Source organism: Rattus norvegicus, chromosome 5 (genome assembly GCF_036323735.1).
Source record: "Rattus norvegicus strain BN/NHsdMcwi chromosome 5, GRCr8, whole genome shotgun sequence".
Classification (NCBI taxonomy): Eukaryota; Metazoa; Chordata; class Mammalia; order Rodentia; family Muridae; genus Rattus; species Rattus norvegicus.
The window spans coordinates 82019074-82032497 of NC_086023.1; the positions used below are offsets into that span (position 1 = coordinate 82019074).

General features: G+C 46.0%; 1 long non-coding RNA gene across 1 annotated transcript; it reads right to left on the reverse strand.

The window, feature by feature from the left end:
- Positions 1-4378: 4378 nt before the first annotated feature.
- On the reverse strand, positions 4379-12779 carry LOC102553131 (uncharacterized). The gene is made up of 3 exons (XR_354069.5): positions 11294-12779; positions 7289-10685; positions 4379-4701 (listed from the first exon to the last, which is right to left on the reverse strand). It is a non-coding gene; the product is annotated as an uncharacterized LOC102553131 (long non-coding RNA).
- Between the last annotated feature and the right edge of the window lie 645 nt (positions 12780-13424).

Here is a 13424-nt window from a genome sequence, read left to right on the forward strand (position 1 = left end):
GGATTAAATGCCACACCCAACTGATTTATTTTCTGTTTTCTGGACATGCTCCTCCACCCACTTGCCTACTTAAGGGCACTCATGGGTTTTGATAATTATGAATAAAAGCTATTAGAAACATCCACACAGCATTTTAACTTTCTGGCTCTCAAGGATCTATCTATCTATCTATCTATCTATCTATCTATCTATCTATCTATCTATCTATCTTAGTTTTTTGAGACATAGTTTCTCCTTGTATCCTTGGCTGTCCAGGAGCTGCCTTTGTAGATCAGGCTGGCCTTGAACCCAGAGATTTGCCTGTCCCTGCCTCCTGAGTGCTAGGATTAAACAATGGCTGGTTGTTGAATTTTGTAACAAAAGTATAATTAGTTTAGTAAGAAGCTGTTAAGCTGACTTTTGTGTTTCCTAAGCCATTCTGCATCACTGGTAGCTGTGGGTAAGAGTTCTTGTTCTGTTTCTTTGGCAGCATTTGGTGGTGTTGGTTTCCAAGTCTTGGCCATATTGACAGGTATGGTGTTCTGGCTTCTTGTTCTAGCTTCCATTTTTCCACAGACACACAGCGTTGAGGCATATATTCATGGGATGGGCTTGTTTATCACCTGCGTGTCTTTCAGTGGAATGCCTGTAAAGAACTTAGGCTCCTCTTAAAATGGGTTGTTTTCATGTTGTTTAATCCTCGTAGTTCTTTATATACTTCAAGCCACGGTCCTTTTACTCAGTGTTGTGCTTGCAGATATCTCTCCGGGTTTGTGGCTCTTACTGCCTTATGGTACAAGCTTGCCACAGGGATTTCTTCATTCTTGGAGCTTCCCTGTTAGTTACTTGGGCGTTTTCTACATCACCATTTTGGCCACCTGTAAACAAGGATTTATGTACCTCCCATTTCCTTTCTTTTTTTTTTTTTTTCGGAGCTGGGGACCGAACCCAGGGCCTTGCGCTTCCTAGGTAAGTGCTCTACCACTGAGCTAAATCCCCAGCCCCATTATGTACCTCCCATTTCCTTTCTTAAGGAGTTAGCTAGGAGGAGTCCCAGGATAAAGCCAAAGGAGGACAGAAGGAGGGAATATCCTGGTTTTGCTTCCTGGTTGGGAAACTTCCTTTGTACGCTGCTGTGAGTGAGGAGATTTGGTCAAGTTTAGGTTGCTTTCCCATAATCGGATAGATCAGGCTTTTCTGACTTCCATGAATCTTTTTACTGTTATTTGAAAAATCCAAAAATGTACAGCACTCATGCTAAGGGCCCTTTGGCAGAATCACAGGATGAACACCTTTTCACATGCCTTCTGTGGAGGGGCTTCTCAACTGAAACAAGTTTCTTTGTTGTTCAGAGCACCCACCATCCGTTGCAGGATGCAAGTCAGAAACAGGGTCTGAGGTGTGCTGAGGAAAGGAGAAAGCATGGCCTGGGAAATGAAATGGTGCAGAATGCCTCTCACCACTGGTTGGATGGATCCAGGGGATTGATCATGAGAACTGTAGAGGAAGAGGAAGCTGGTCCTCACTGAGGCGCAGGGAGTGGACTATACCACAGACAGCTGCTAGCTCTCCCCACAGGTCATAAACCGATGACTTACACTCTCTACAGCTGTTATTCTGGTTTGTCTTCTAAATATTCCCTACATCCCTGCTTGTTTTGGGTAGGGCCTTGCTATATACCCCAAACTGGTCTATAAATCGCCCCCTCCTGTGTCAGGAATACTGGGATTACAAGCCCATATCACCATTCCTCACTCTCACATTGTTGGCATTCGTCTTTCTCCTTGTCTTCTTTCATCCATCTTTCTCCTTCTCTCTCCATCCTCCTCTTCAGTGGTCCTCCCCTCCATCCTCCTTTCCCCCATAGAATCCTCTAAGAGTTAAATAATATCTTGTCAACTTGATGCCAACACTATGTGAACCTCATTCTGTTTCTCCTTCCCACATGGTCTGAGTTAGAATTGGTCAGATATAGCCAAGAAACATGGTGACCTGGGCTGCTCCTCCAGCTTCCTGTGCTGCTGTTGTCCCAGATCATGCCTGTGAGGTTTTCCCATCTGTTGGGGCAGCCTCTGGATTTATTTCTGTGTTAGTTAGGTCTAATACCACACAGTAGTTTGAATGTGGGATCTTGTAGTGTTAATAACTGTCAGCACCAGGAAAAGATGGTGGTAAGGAAGGAGTAGTGCTAGACATCTTGAATGCATGAGCAGCAGATAGAGGATTGAGGAGTGAGGGCCAAATCACAGACCTAGAATTGGGAGCCGGAGCCAGAGCCTTTGTTGTGACAGAGAAATTTATTGGCAGGATGCTTTAGAAACATGCCTTCTTGGGTACCATTACTGGAAGATTTTTCATTGGAGAGGCTCCACTTGTAAGGGACACAAGGAGAAATGTTTGCCCAGTGTCTTCAGTTCCCATTTGTTGCCAAACCCCGACCCAATAGGTCATCCAAGATGAAGCATCCTGAAAGCAGGAGAAGTTGCAAGAACCCACAAAGCAAGCAACCATTCTGGAACCAGGAAAGCAAGTCCTTTCCTTCAGTATATCCAGCTTCAGCTGTTGACAAAGCAAAGGTCATTGCACCAACTGTCAACAAAAAAAATTGTTAAAAACTCACAGCTCCATTTTTGAAGGCAGGCAGTGAGCAGTCAATCTGGGGACAAGAATAATGTCTGGATGTCATCCTCTCATTGATGGGGGCAACATGACTGGAGGGATTAAGAGTCTGAATCTCAGCCTGCCACTCACTATCAGCAAACTTCAAGCTATAATTTACTCCCTCTAGGCCAGTTTGCTAGGATGTAAAACCTGGGTAGTTTGCCAACCTTGTTGGCTTATTGTATGGACTGAACTGCTATCTTAGAGCACGTAGAGGGGTGCCCAGCACAGGGGGGCTGAAGTCAGGCTTTCCATGTCCTTTGCATGACTGCACTCAAACCCACCATTCACACTGCAGAGTGCCTGGCTTCCTGTGATGGTTAATCTCTACCTATAATTTGATGGATTTAGAGGCACCAGGGAAACACACGCTTGGTCCATTCAAAGGAGGAGGGAAGACCCACCATGAATGTGAGCAGTAGCATCCCAGGGTCTGAGCTTGTCGACTAAATATGGTAAATACAAGTGAGCCAAGGACCAGCCTTCACCTTGTCCCCATCCTGTGGATGCAGTGGCTAGCTGCCTCATCCTGGTACTGGTGCGATGGGCTCTTATGTCAAGATAACCCCTTTCTGCTGCCTGTGTCAGGCATTTTGTTATAGCATTGAGAAACACCATACAATTTTCAGCGTAGATGTGAACACAGTTGAGTGACACAAACAGTACGTTCCTTTATCTGCCTCTCAAAACGGGACAAGCGCCGGGTGTGCGAATGCAGGGTATTGACTTCCTATTCATCTTGTTACCATCTGCTGGGCCTTATCCCAGCTTCATGTTCAAGTCCTAACTCCATTAGTGACATAGTTGTTGGGGGCCCTTTGAGAAGGGGTTAGGATTAGTGCCCTTATAAAAGCTCAAGGGACTCTTTGTCCCTTCTGTCACGTGAGGACACAGTGAGAAGGAGCCTAGTATAAGGAAGTGCACCCCTAGCCACTGTGTCTGTTGGTGCTCACTCTCACTCTCCCGACCCCAGGATCACGGGCAGCCCACATATTCCTGTTGCATGCGTCTGCACCATCTGTTTATGATCTACTATTGCAAGAGACTGAAGGGACAGACACCCACTACTGTAAAAAACCATCCACCTGGCTGGGTCCCTCTGCAGCTCTGGCCCCTCATCACCTTCAGGGCATTCTTGGACACAAAGCTTTTGTTGCCTGGCTATTTCTCCTACCACCACACCCTGGTGCAGGCTTTTACTTGAGTCAATACAGACATTGAAGCTTCTGACCCTTGTACCCTTCCCAGGTCTGTTCCCCAGATTTTTCTGATTTGGTTTCTTCTTGGATTGCCCAGTTCCCTTTCAGCTTTCAGAGACTCCCAGTACTGACTCCTCCAAGAAGCCTTCACTGAACCCCAAGGTCAGGGCTAAAATGTTCTTTCTTCCTTTGCTTCCACAGTTACCCTATTGTATTGTTTGAGAAGGAAGCCACTGGGGCTCTCCTGCATTTGACAGTGTGCTGGGGCTGCTGACGGGGTTCTCCATGATCAGCAGCACTGTTCAATGTGGTCTTGAGCACAGATGGGTCTCACAGTATGTGAATGGAATCGTGCCCTCTGGCTTGAGATGTTTACAGTGGTATCCATCTGCCCAACTATGTTGCTCTCCTGGGTATTTGAGAGGAACTTAAATGTTGTAGAATAGTAAACCTACAAAAGATGGCAGGTCAAACTTATTCCACATCTATGGGCCTCTCAGAAGTAGGGTGAGAAGTGGTCGAAGAGGAGAGACACATCCTCTGATGCAAACAAGGACTTTAATTGCAGGCAGCCCCCCTCCCTGGCTGTCAGGAGCTGGGGTGACTCGTGCTGGTGGCACAGGGATGGCTCAGACCTCTTCCCTCCTTGCGGTGGAGTTTCTGAATCAGTCTTCATGACTCCTGTCCACTGCCTTCTTCATCCTCATGGAGACCCTCCAGCAGCTGCACAGCTCAGAGACCATGGCCTGCTGCCTCTAGAACCTTCAGGGTCTCCTGAGGCTGCATAGCTTAATCCAGTTGTTTGAGAGGTTGAATGAGTGTCTCCTTTGAATACCCCTTTGAGGAGCATTTCTGTTCATACCTGAAAGAATGGAGGAGCAAACATCTTGGATAGAGCTTTTATTATGGATAATCACGCCCCAGCTTAGTTAGTAGAGTGCTTGCTTAGCATGCAGGAAGACCTGGGTTCAACCACCACCATTGCATTAAATGGGTATGACGTGCATATCTGTAATCTTAACACATGGAGATGAAGGCAGGGGGATCAGAAGTTCCAGGTGATCTTCTTACTTAGTTTCTGTCAAGTTGACACAAGCTACCGTTATTTAGAGAGAGGGAATCTTAACTAAGGAAATGCCTCCATAAGGTTGGCCTGTCAGCAAATCTGTAGGATGTTTTCTTGGTTACTGATTGATATGGGAGGACCCAACCAGTGGCACTAGTGCCACTGCTGGGCAGGTGGTCCAGGACTGTATAAGAAAACAGACTGAGCAAGCCATGGAGAGCAAGTCAATGAGCAGCACTCCTCCATAGACTCAGCTTCAGTTCCTATCTCCAGGTTCCTGCCTCCAATTCCTGCCCTGACTTCCCTGAGTGATGGACTGTAAGCGGTGGGCTGAGATAAACTCTTTCCTCTCCAACTTGCTTTTGCCATGGTCTTTATCACAATAATAGAAAGCACGCTAATAAAGTCAAGCCTCAGCTAAATAGTGATTCTCAGGCTAGCCTAGGCTTCATGATACCCCATTTCAAATAAAACAATTCCTCAAACAAAAACATTAAACTCTGCTGGTTTGAATTAAAAAATGATCCCAAATTATGTGAAACACTTGAGATTTGATGGCTTGTTACCACAGTGTAACCGAACTGATTTTGACTAATATATACGCAAATAGCTTGTGCCTTTGCTGTTTGGTCTACTGTAGAGGGATTTAGTTCAGCAATCTTTAATCCTCTATTTCCTCTGGTTGGATCACAGACATGCATTTAGTACACATCTTTAATCCCAAACAATGAAGGTAAAGTTAGTTTGTAGAAGGAAGTACCCATGTTTGAAAGTGATGTCTAATTGAATGGCAGACAAAGTGACACATTAGAGAAAGATTTGACAAAATAGGGTATGCCCAACTCTCACAAGAACAAAGAGAAAAAGAGGAGCTACTTAAGAGGGAACAGTGGAGGGTGGGAGAACATAGTTTTACCTGGACAATTGACAGGTTGTGTCAAGAGAGCAAGCTAGACACAGGTAAAGACAGAACAAGCCAGAGAATGAGAAAGAACCAGAAGATTAGAACAGATTGCCAGAGTTAGTATGAAGCCAAGCAGAGAAATTTAGTCAAGTTTGATCAGTCTGAATGAAGAGGAGTTTTGTGCTAGAACAGCTGAGTTGACCATCTAGCCAGAATTCAGAAAAAGGTTGAAAGGGTGAGCTTATTCAGCATTAAGTCTCAGAGGCTGAAAACATTCTAGACCTTGATAAGATTCTATGGAGGCTAGATGCATCCAGGACTAAGCCTAAGTCAGAGAGAGGTCTCCGAGAAGACAGTTGCATCAGGTGAATAAAAGATACTTTTACAGACCACAGTCTAGTGCTTATGTGTTTACCTTCCAACAGCCTGTACAGTAGATGTCATTTCCACTTTGTAGAGAAAGAAGGCTGTCAGCATCACACTCAAGTTCCCAAAGTAGCAGATTTCAAAGTTTTCAGTCGGATGGTAGTCAGGGATCTTGATTAAGATGACCCAATAGCTAATATCAAACACCCACTTTAGTCTGTAGATAGTTTAGTTTCAGGTTTGTGTAACTAATTCCCTTCTGTGCCCACAAAGTCTCAAAGAAACTTAGTAAGAAGTCCTAGCAAGAAGTGGCCAGGAAGACTGAATTCCCCAGAAGTAACTCAGACTTGTGCCCACTGTCCTACATGTGGACCTACTGAAGGATCGTTGGTTGCCAGGCTGCGTGTCTGCCTCCCAGCTGGGATTCTGAAGTGCTACTGGCATGCCTTTAGGGAAGGCAAAATGCAGTTCAAGATAGGAGTCTTAGGCTATGTTCTCCTGGGTGAGAAACAGAGGGTTCCGAGACAGATGCTGTAGTTCTCAGTCTCCTGTGTACCCAGACTGTGAGGGGAGCGTGAGGGGAGCATGAGGGGTTGGGAACAGGTCCATGCTTCCCCTATGCATCAGTCAGGAAGGGATGGCTGAGCCCAGGATGGGAGGGGGGTCCAGTTTGGTTCCAAGTGAGTGCCAAAAGTACAGAGGGCCTGGAAGAGAGGTCTTTGGGAGTTTAGGTCAGGCTCTTTACAATGAAGGCCTCCCCTGTGGTGATCCTTCATGGAAGATAGTCCTTGCTTGTCCAAACTGCTTTATTCATGGCATATGTGAATGACTACATCTCACACAGGGTGAACCAGGGATTAAATACCTTTTGTAGGAAGTGATGCCCAGGAAGGGAAACTCATTGGCTAAAATCTCAGAGCCTATCTAGATCCCTCATTAACATGGAGAACTCTAGGTTTTTATGCTATGTGACCCGTTGTCACGGTTCTCTTAGTGGGGGTGTCATGGTTACATGTTCCAGGACAGGTAGAGCCTGGCAGGGATCTGGTTCTAACACCTGCCATTCTCAGTTATGAGATTTACCCAGGGTTTTCGAGCTTTCTTCAAGCTTACCAGTTCTTCTGTCTGGTGTTATGAAGCATCTGCCCCACAGTGGGTGATTCTGTTGGGCCACTCTTGTAGAGAGGTGACTGGCACTGTTGCTAGTTGAATCACTGGCCTTGTAACAGCAACAGAAGATGTTGGATGCCATGCTTTGGCGGTGTTGGAAAGAGGAAAAGGTATTGGGTACCTGGCTGTGCAGCTCCAACTCCAGAAGCCCATTGTTGTTTAAGCAGTGGGTCACACTGGTGCCCCCACCCAGCCACTGGCACCTGGGCTCTTTGGTTTCCTGTGGCCTCCTGAAGCAACTCCAACTGTCCAGTTCCTCCACTCTGAGGGCCGGTCACCCTTCTTCACTGTCCAAAGTTCACCTGTCTGTAGAAGGGTGACAAGACTGTACCCTGGTGCTCCTCCTTCAGTCAGCGGGTGGTGATGGGGGTGGTGTTTCTTACAGCTCACTGGCTGGGCTCTTTCCTGAATGAGCCAGGACTCTAGGTGACACGTGTCTGTTCATTTTGCCAGATCAGAGGACAGAGAACTTTAGTGCATGCTGAGTGTGCACAGGTTTTTAGGAGAGTTATCTCCTGCTTTTGAAGGGTGTGCACTGGGTGGGCCTGTGGTATCTGAGACTTCATTTCTCATCAGAAAAGCAAGAAAAACAGTTTAATCCGGAGGAACACCAGTTTCCTTGTCCATTGAAGCTGTGGTGGTGACAATGGGTGTTCATGATCAGTCCCTCTGCCCACTGTCCCCTTTTCTCATGCCCTCCTTCATTTCATTTTATTCCAATTGGGCCTAGGTTCAAGGGAGCAGGATTGTGAAGCTCACAGAGTCCTTGCCTCACTGTTAATTGCTATGTGTCTGAGGGCTAGCTCATCCCTGTCTCTGAACTAAGGGTCACACCAGCAACATAGCTGGTTAACTATATCATCTTCCCAAGGCTCTGATGTCCCAAGGTTGTAAATCTAGCTTATTTTCAGTCTCCCCTCTCTCTGTCATGTCCTGTTCTAGATCCCTCTTGTCTGTGAATAAGCTGTGTTAGAGAAAAAGGATGACAGACAGGTTGGCTGGTTTAGGAAAAGAACTGGCGTGAAAATGCCTTCATGAATTGACTGTATTAGGAGAGATGGCTTCAAGACCATGTGGTCTACTATTGAGCCTTGATGTGGGAGAACATTAGAAAGGCACAGAGATTCTGTCAGATACTGCATGATAGGTCTTTAAAGGGAGAGAGAGAGAGGCTTCCCTTTAAAACCTGGGAAGAAGCTCCATTGAGAACAATATCAGAGAGAGAGAGAGAGAGAGAGAGAGAGAGAGAGAGAGAGAGAGAGAGAGAGAGAGAGAGAGAGAGCGCACCACCATGGACAATGTGATGCAGGGAGGCCCAGAGACAATTCAGGGAAAAGTCCAATAACTGACTTTCTATCCTTTTGGGGGTAGCAGGAAGGTTCACACTGTGTGAAAGTGAAGTCAACATAGTCTATGCCTATGTGACAAAACACATTGAGGTACCAGGTAGCAGGCAAGACTAGAAATTAGAGGCTATTAGGCACAGTGGGACTTCTTAATTCTCTGTTTCCACAGTGATGGAGGTAAGGGGTGGAGATTGAGAGTGTAGGGGTGGTCAGTCCTGATTTCAAGCCATGGGATGTGGCCTCTGGGTGACCAGAATCTTAAAGGGGCAGGCCCATGATCTCACAGGATCCACTTTGGAAATTTCTGATGTAGTTGTTGAATGTCAATCACAGCACACTAGGTCTATTCTCTGGTATCACTGCTGGGCTCTGGCTCTGGCTTCTCACCTACCTTTCCCGTCCCCCTACCCCTCTCACCTCACTCCCTGGGTTACTGCATTGACTGCTCTTGCTCCTTCCAGTTGGTTTTCTTTGAATGAGTCAGAGTATGTCACTTCTGTCCACACAACCTGCTAGTACCTCCAGTGATGGCTGTCAATTTGACATACTTGGGAACACAGAACATTAAGGAATCGTTCCCATCAGACTGGCCTGCAGGCCAACTGTTGGGGCATTTTCTTGACTGATAGTTGGTGTAGGAGGGTCCAGCAAATGTGTGTGCAGTGCCACCCTTGGAGAGGTGATCCTGGATTGTGAAAGAAAGCTAGCCCAACTAAAGTGGGGGGAAGCAATCCAGTAAGCAGCAGCTCTCCATATTTCTGGCTTCAGTTGTCCCCGAAGAGGCCCTCCTACCTTGATTTCCCTTGAGGATGAAATGTAAATCTGTAAACTAAAATAAACTGTTTTCTCCCCATATTGCTTTTGCTTGTGCTTGTTTCTCATGACAATAGAAAAAACAAAATAGAGCAGCCTCCTGCACCACACAGGGTAAGAACCTGTCCTTCCCTGGGTCTCCTCTGGAGAAGTAAGTGCCTTCACCTTGCCTTTACCTATCTGACCAGGGCTGTCTCCTCCTCTTTCCCTTCCCCTCAGTTCCAGCAGGCAGGAACACTTGCTCTTCTTGTTCTGCTTCATGTTCTGTCAGCAAATGTCCACAGAGCAGTGCTCCCCCCTTCCCAACCTCCCTAGCACTTCAAGCCTTTGTTTACAGGCTTCCTTCTCTAACCCTGTCTGGCCTGCTCACCTTACTTCTTTCACTGTCGGGACCCTTGTTCCACTGCTCACAGCTTTATTGTATTCTAGCCTCACCTAGAATTTAGTCATTTGTATGAGCTCAGGCCCTCTGCCAAGGCCTGTGGTATTCTGAGTGTGGCTCCCATTGTGCCTAGTTTCATGGACATTGGTGGGATGAGCGAACTTGGATTTATCCTGCTCTGGTCCTGTGCAAAAGCAGGCAAAGAATCCATGGGTACTTGCAGACAAATATTTATGGAGGATTTACTGGTGCCAAGTCCTGCGTGAAGTCCTGAGAATCCTGCAGTGAACAGGAGTGATGTTTCTGCTCTCAGAGACAGGGATAAATCAACATGACCTTTGGATCCCTGGTCATACCATAACTCAGGGCAAGAGTGGGTGTCTACTCCTTGTTGAATTAATGCCTGGACCTTCTCTGTTGAGTGACACTCAATCCTTTCCAGTCTTCCTTCGGCCAGTGGGTTTTTACTCCAGCCTCATTTATGTCTTTGCCATTCAAGTTAATGGGAAGAGAATCAGTCTCAGTGCCAGGCATACTGATGTCCATTGATCATCTAGGGCAGGTCCTTTGACATCTGAGGCTTGTTTTTCATTTGTCTCTTCTGTATATGTGATGCAGGATTGTATCCCACTGTTTTCAGGGGGAACCCAGGCTTAGAATTGTGACTTGTCCAGGTGTCACAGCCAAGAGGAATAGCAGGACTTCAGTGGCTTCACTTTCTCTTCCATTACTCTCATTCCATTTCAGAACATGGTCCTCTGAAAACTGATGGTGGGGAACTTTCATAGCAAGGCTCCACCTGAAGACTCAGAGTAACATCCTGGTTAAGCATACACACTTTTTACTTAAGAGGATATAGGATATTAATTTCTATAACACCTAGCTGTGGGATCTAGAGCAGTTTTCTTGAAGCTCAGCTTACCTCTCTGGGCAATGGGGTGATAAAACCTGTGCCCAATGATGTGAAGATTGTGGGGCATGCAGTTCCAAAGTACTTAGCATGGCATCTTGTACACAGTAAGTACATATGTCACCAAAAGATGGCGACACAAGGGACATATGACCTGTTTTTTTTTGCACCACCTATATCCCTCTTAGTTGGATGTAGAGGCCAAAGAGAAGACCCTTTGTCTTGTCTGCAATAGACTGTGAGCTTGATGTCTTTAGAGACCCCACACCACATTGACCAGGTGAAACAAGGTCACTGTTTAGGTCAAGCCAATAGGCTTCTAGGGTTGGGGAATCCTTTGGGGTCATCTAGCATAGGTGGGAAGCCAGGAGCCAAAAGGGAAAACAGTGGTACAGGCCCCCAGAGCTAATGTCTGCATTGGTGGCAAGTACATTGGTGTACAGGAGTGTGGGGACATTGTCATTCCTTTTGTGTGGAAAGTTCACCCCCTCTCTTACCTTTAAGCTTCTGTCACCTGCTGTCTGTGTGGGCAGAAGATTGTGATGTCACAGAGCTGGGTACTGGGGAATGTTGATGACAGGGGTTCTGAACTGGACCATAAGGCAAGGTGGAGGGAGGCTGCCTGCTAAGTTCTCTGCAGTGGTTCGTTCCACTGTCCACAGTGTAAGGTTGTTGGAAGGGGTATCTTCTGTCCTTGGATTAGTAGGCTAGCTAGGATGTATTCTTCTTCTGAGAGAGCTAGATATACTATGTAAACACAAGTCTAAGTCTTGGCCACTGGCCCACCTGCTCAGTTTTCTGTGCGAGGCCACCTGGACTCTTCTTAACAAGGCTGCCTTTCATCTCTGTGTCTGCGCCACTGTGCTAGGTTGGACATCTGTCCTTTTATGACCCAAAGTCATGCCATCCTGAAAGAGCCAGTCAGAACAGTGCAGTGAAGCAGATACATCAGGGAGGGGAATTCAGGCTCAGGATTGCCTCGTGCTCCAGTAGACACTATTGCTGTACTCATATTACAAATTAGGAAACTGAGGCACACAGAGTCAGAGGCTGGACATTTTATCAGGTTAGGCACTGTCTGCTCTTTTGTTCTAGTTCTTTGTCAGCCTGGCAGAGAGTATCTGTATAACTTGCTGTTGACACTTCTCATTCTGTCCTGGCTTCTGCTGGGTCAGGAACATGCTCAGAGGTGCTAGAAGACAGTCCCTATTGACTGGACTAGGTCCATTAGATAACTTGGATCGTCTTCACCCAAAGGCTTTGCACATTAGCAGTCTTTCTATGCTGTAATCCTCATCTATGATGTGAAGGAACATGCTCACACGTTCCAGGAAACAGGAAAGACATCCTTGGATGAAGGGCCCACCACATACTTTAAACACTTCTATGAGGAATGAATGAAAAAAATCCCCAGGGCAAGAAGCAAGAAGAGTATGACAGATTAGATGGCTCAGGAGGTAAAAGTGATGCTTGCTACCCAGCCTGACCACTTGAGTTCAATCCCTGACCCATCACGGAAGGAGAGAACTGACTCTTGCAAGTTGTATTCTGACCTCCACTTGTAGATCCTAGCATGGCCCCTCCCATTAAACAAACAATTGAATGTAACAAAAATTAAAAGACAAATACTACAACAGTAATAAAGACTGTCTAAGATTAAACCCAGAAACCACACTAGAGAACAAAAGTTAACAAAGGCAAACTAATAAATCTTTTGGAAAGAAAAATTACAGACCAATAAAGTGGAAGAACTTGATAGGAGGAACTGAATCAAACAAGTGACTTTAGTTTTAATCAACTCCAAGGCCTCTACACACTGGCTCAGTGACCTGTCACTGAGCTCCACACCGAATCTTTATGGCAAGCAATGTGAATTTTCAGTCTTGTGGGATTCTGTGTGCCCAGTGCCTGCTGGTGCCAACTACTGGGGAGGACTCCAGATGGGAAGCTTGACTCTGATTCAATAAAAATATCAGAGCATTTTGAACTGAGACACACTTGTGCCTGAATCTTTGAAATGTGTGAAACTCATAAGGACTTTGTGGAACCCGTAGCCCTGGGAGAAAAGGCTAGGGCGCATTTTGGGACAATTGATGGACTTTGGACTTTGTTTTAGTAGGAGATGTTTTGGTGTTTGGTACTTGCTGGAATTAAAGGAGGATGTTCTTGCCTATAAGAAGTTCTCTATGAAGGATTTAGGCAAAAGGGCAAGATGCTTACTCTCAGACCATTCACAGAAAAAAATATAAATATGGTATAGTATGAGAATAATTTTTCTTTCCCCCTTTTCCCCTAATTATTTTCCTATTGAGACAACTTTCTTGTACGTTTGAAATTATTTCAAAAGTTACTCACAAAGTTGAATCTTTTGTAAGTTATTTAGAAGCGACAACATAAGAACTGATAACTATAAGGATTAAAAGAGCTGGAGGGGCTTGCAACCCCACAAGAACAACAATGCCAACCAACTGGAGCTCTGAGGGACTAAACTACTACCCAAAGACTATGCGTGGATTGACCCATGGCTCCAACTGCATATGTAGCAGAGGATGGCCTTGTTGGGCACCAGTGGGAGGAGAAGCCCTTGATCTTGATCTTGCCAAGGTTGGACCCCCCAGTGTAGGGGTA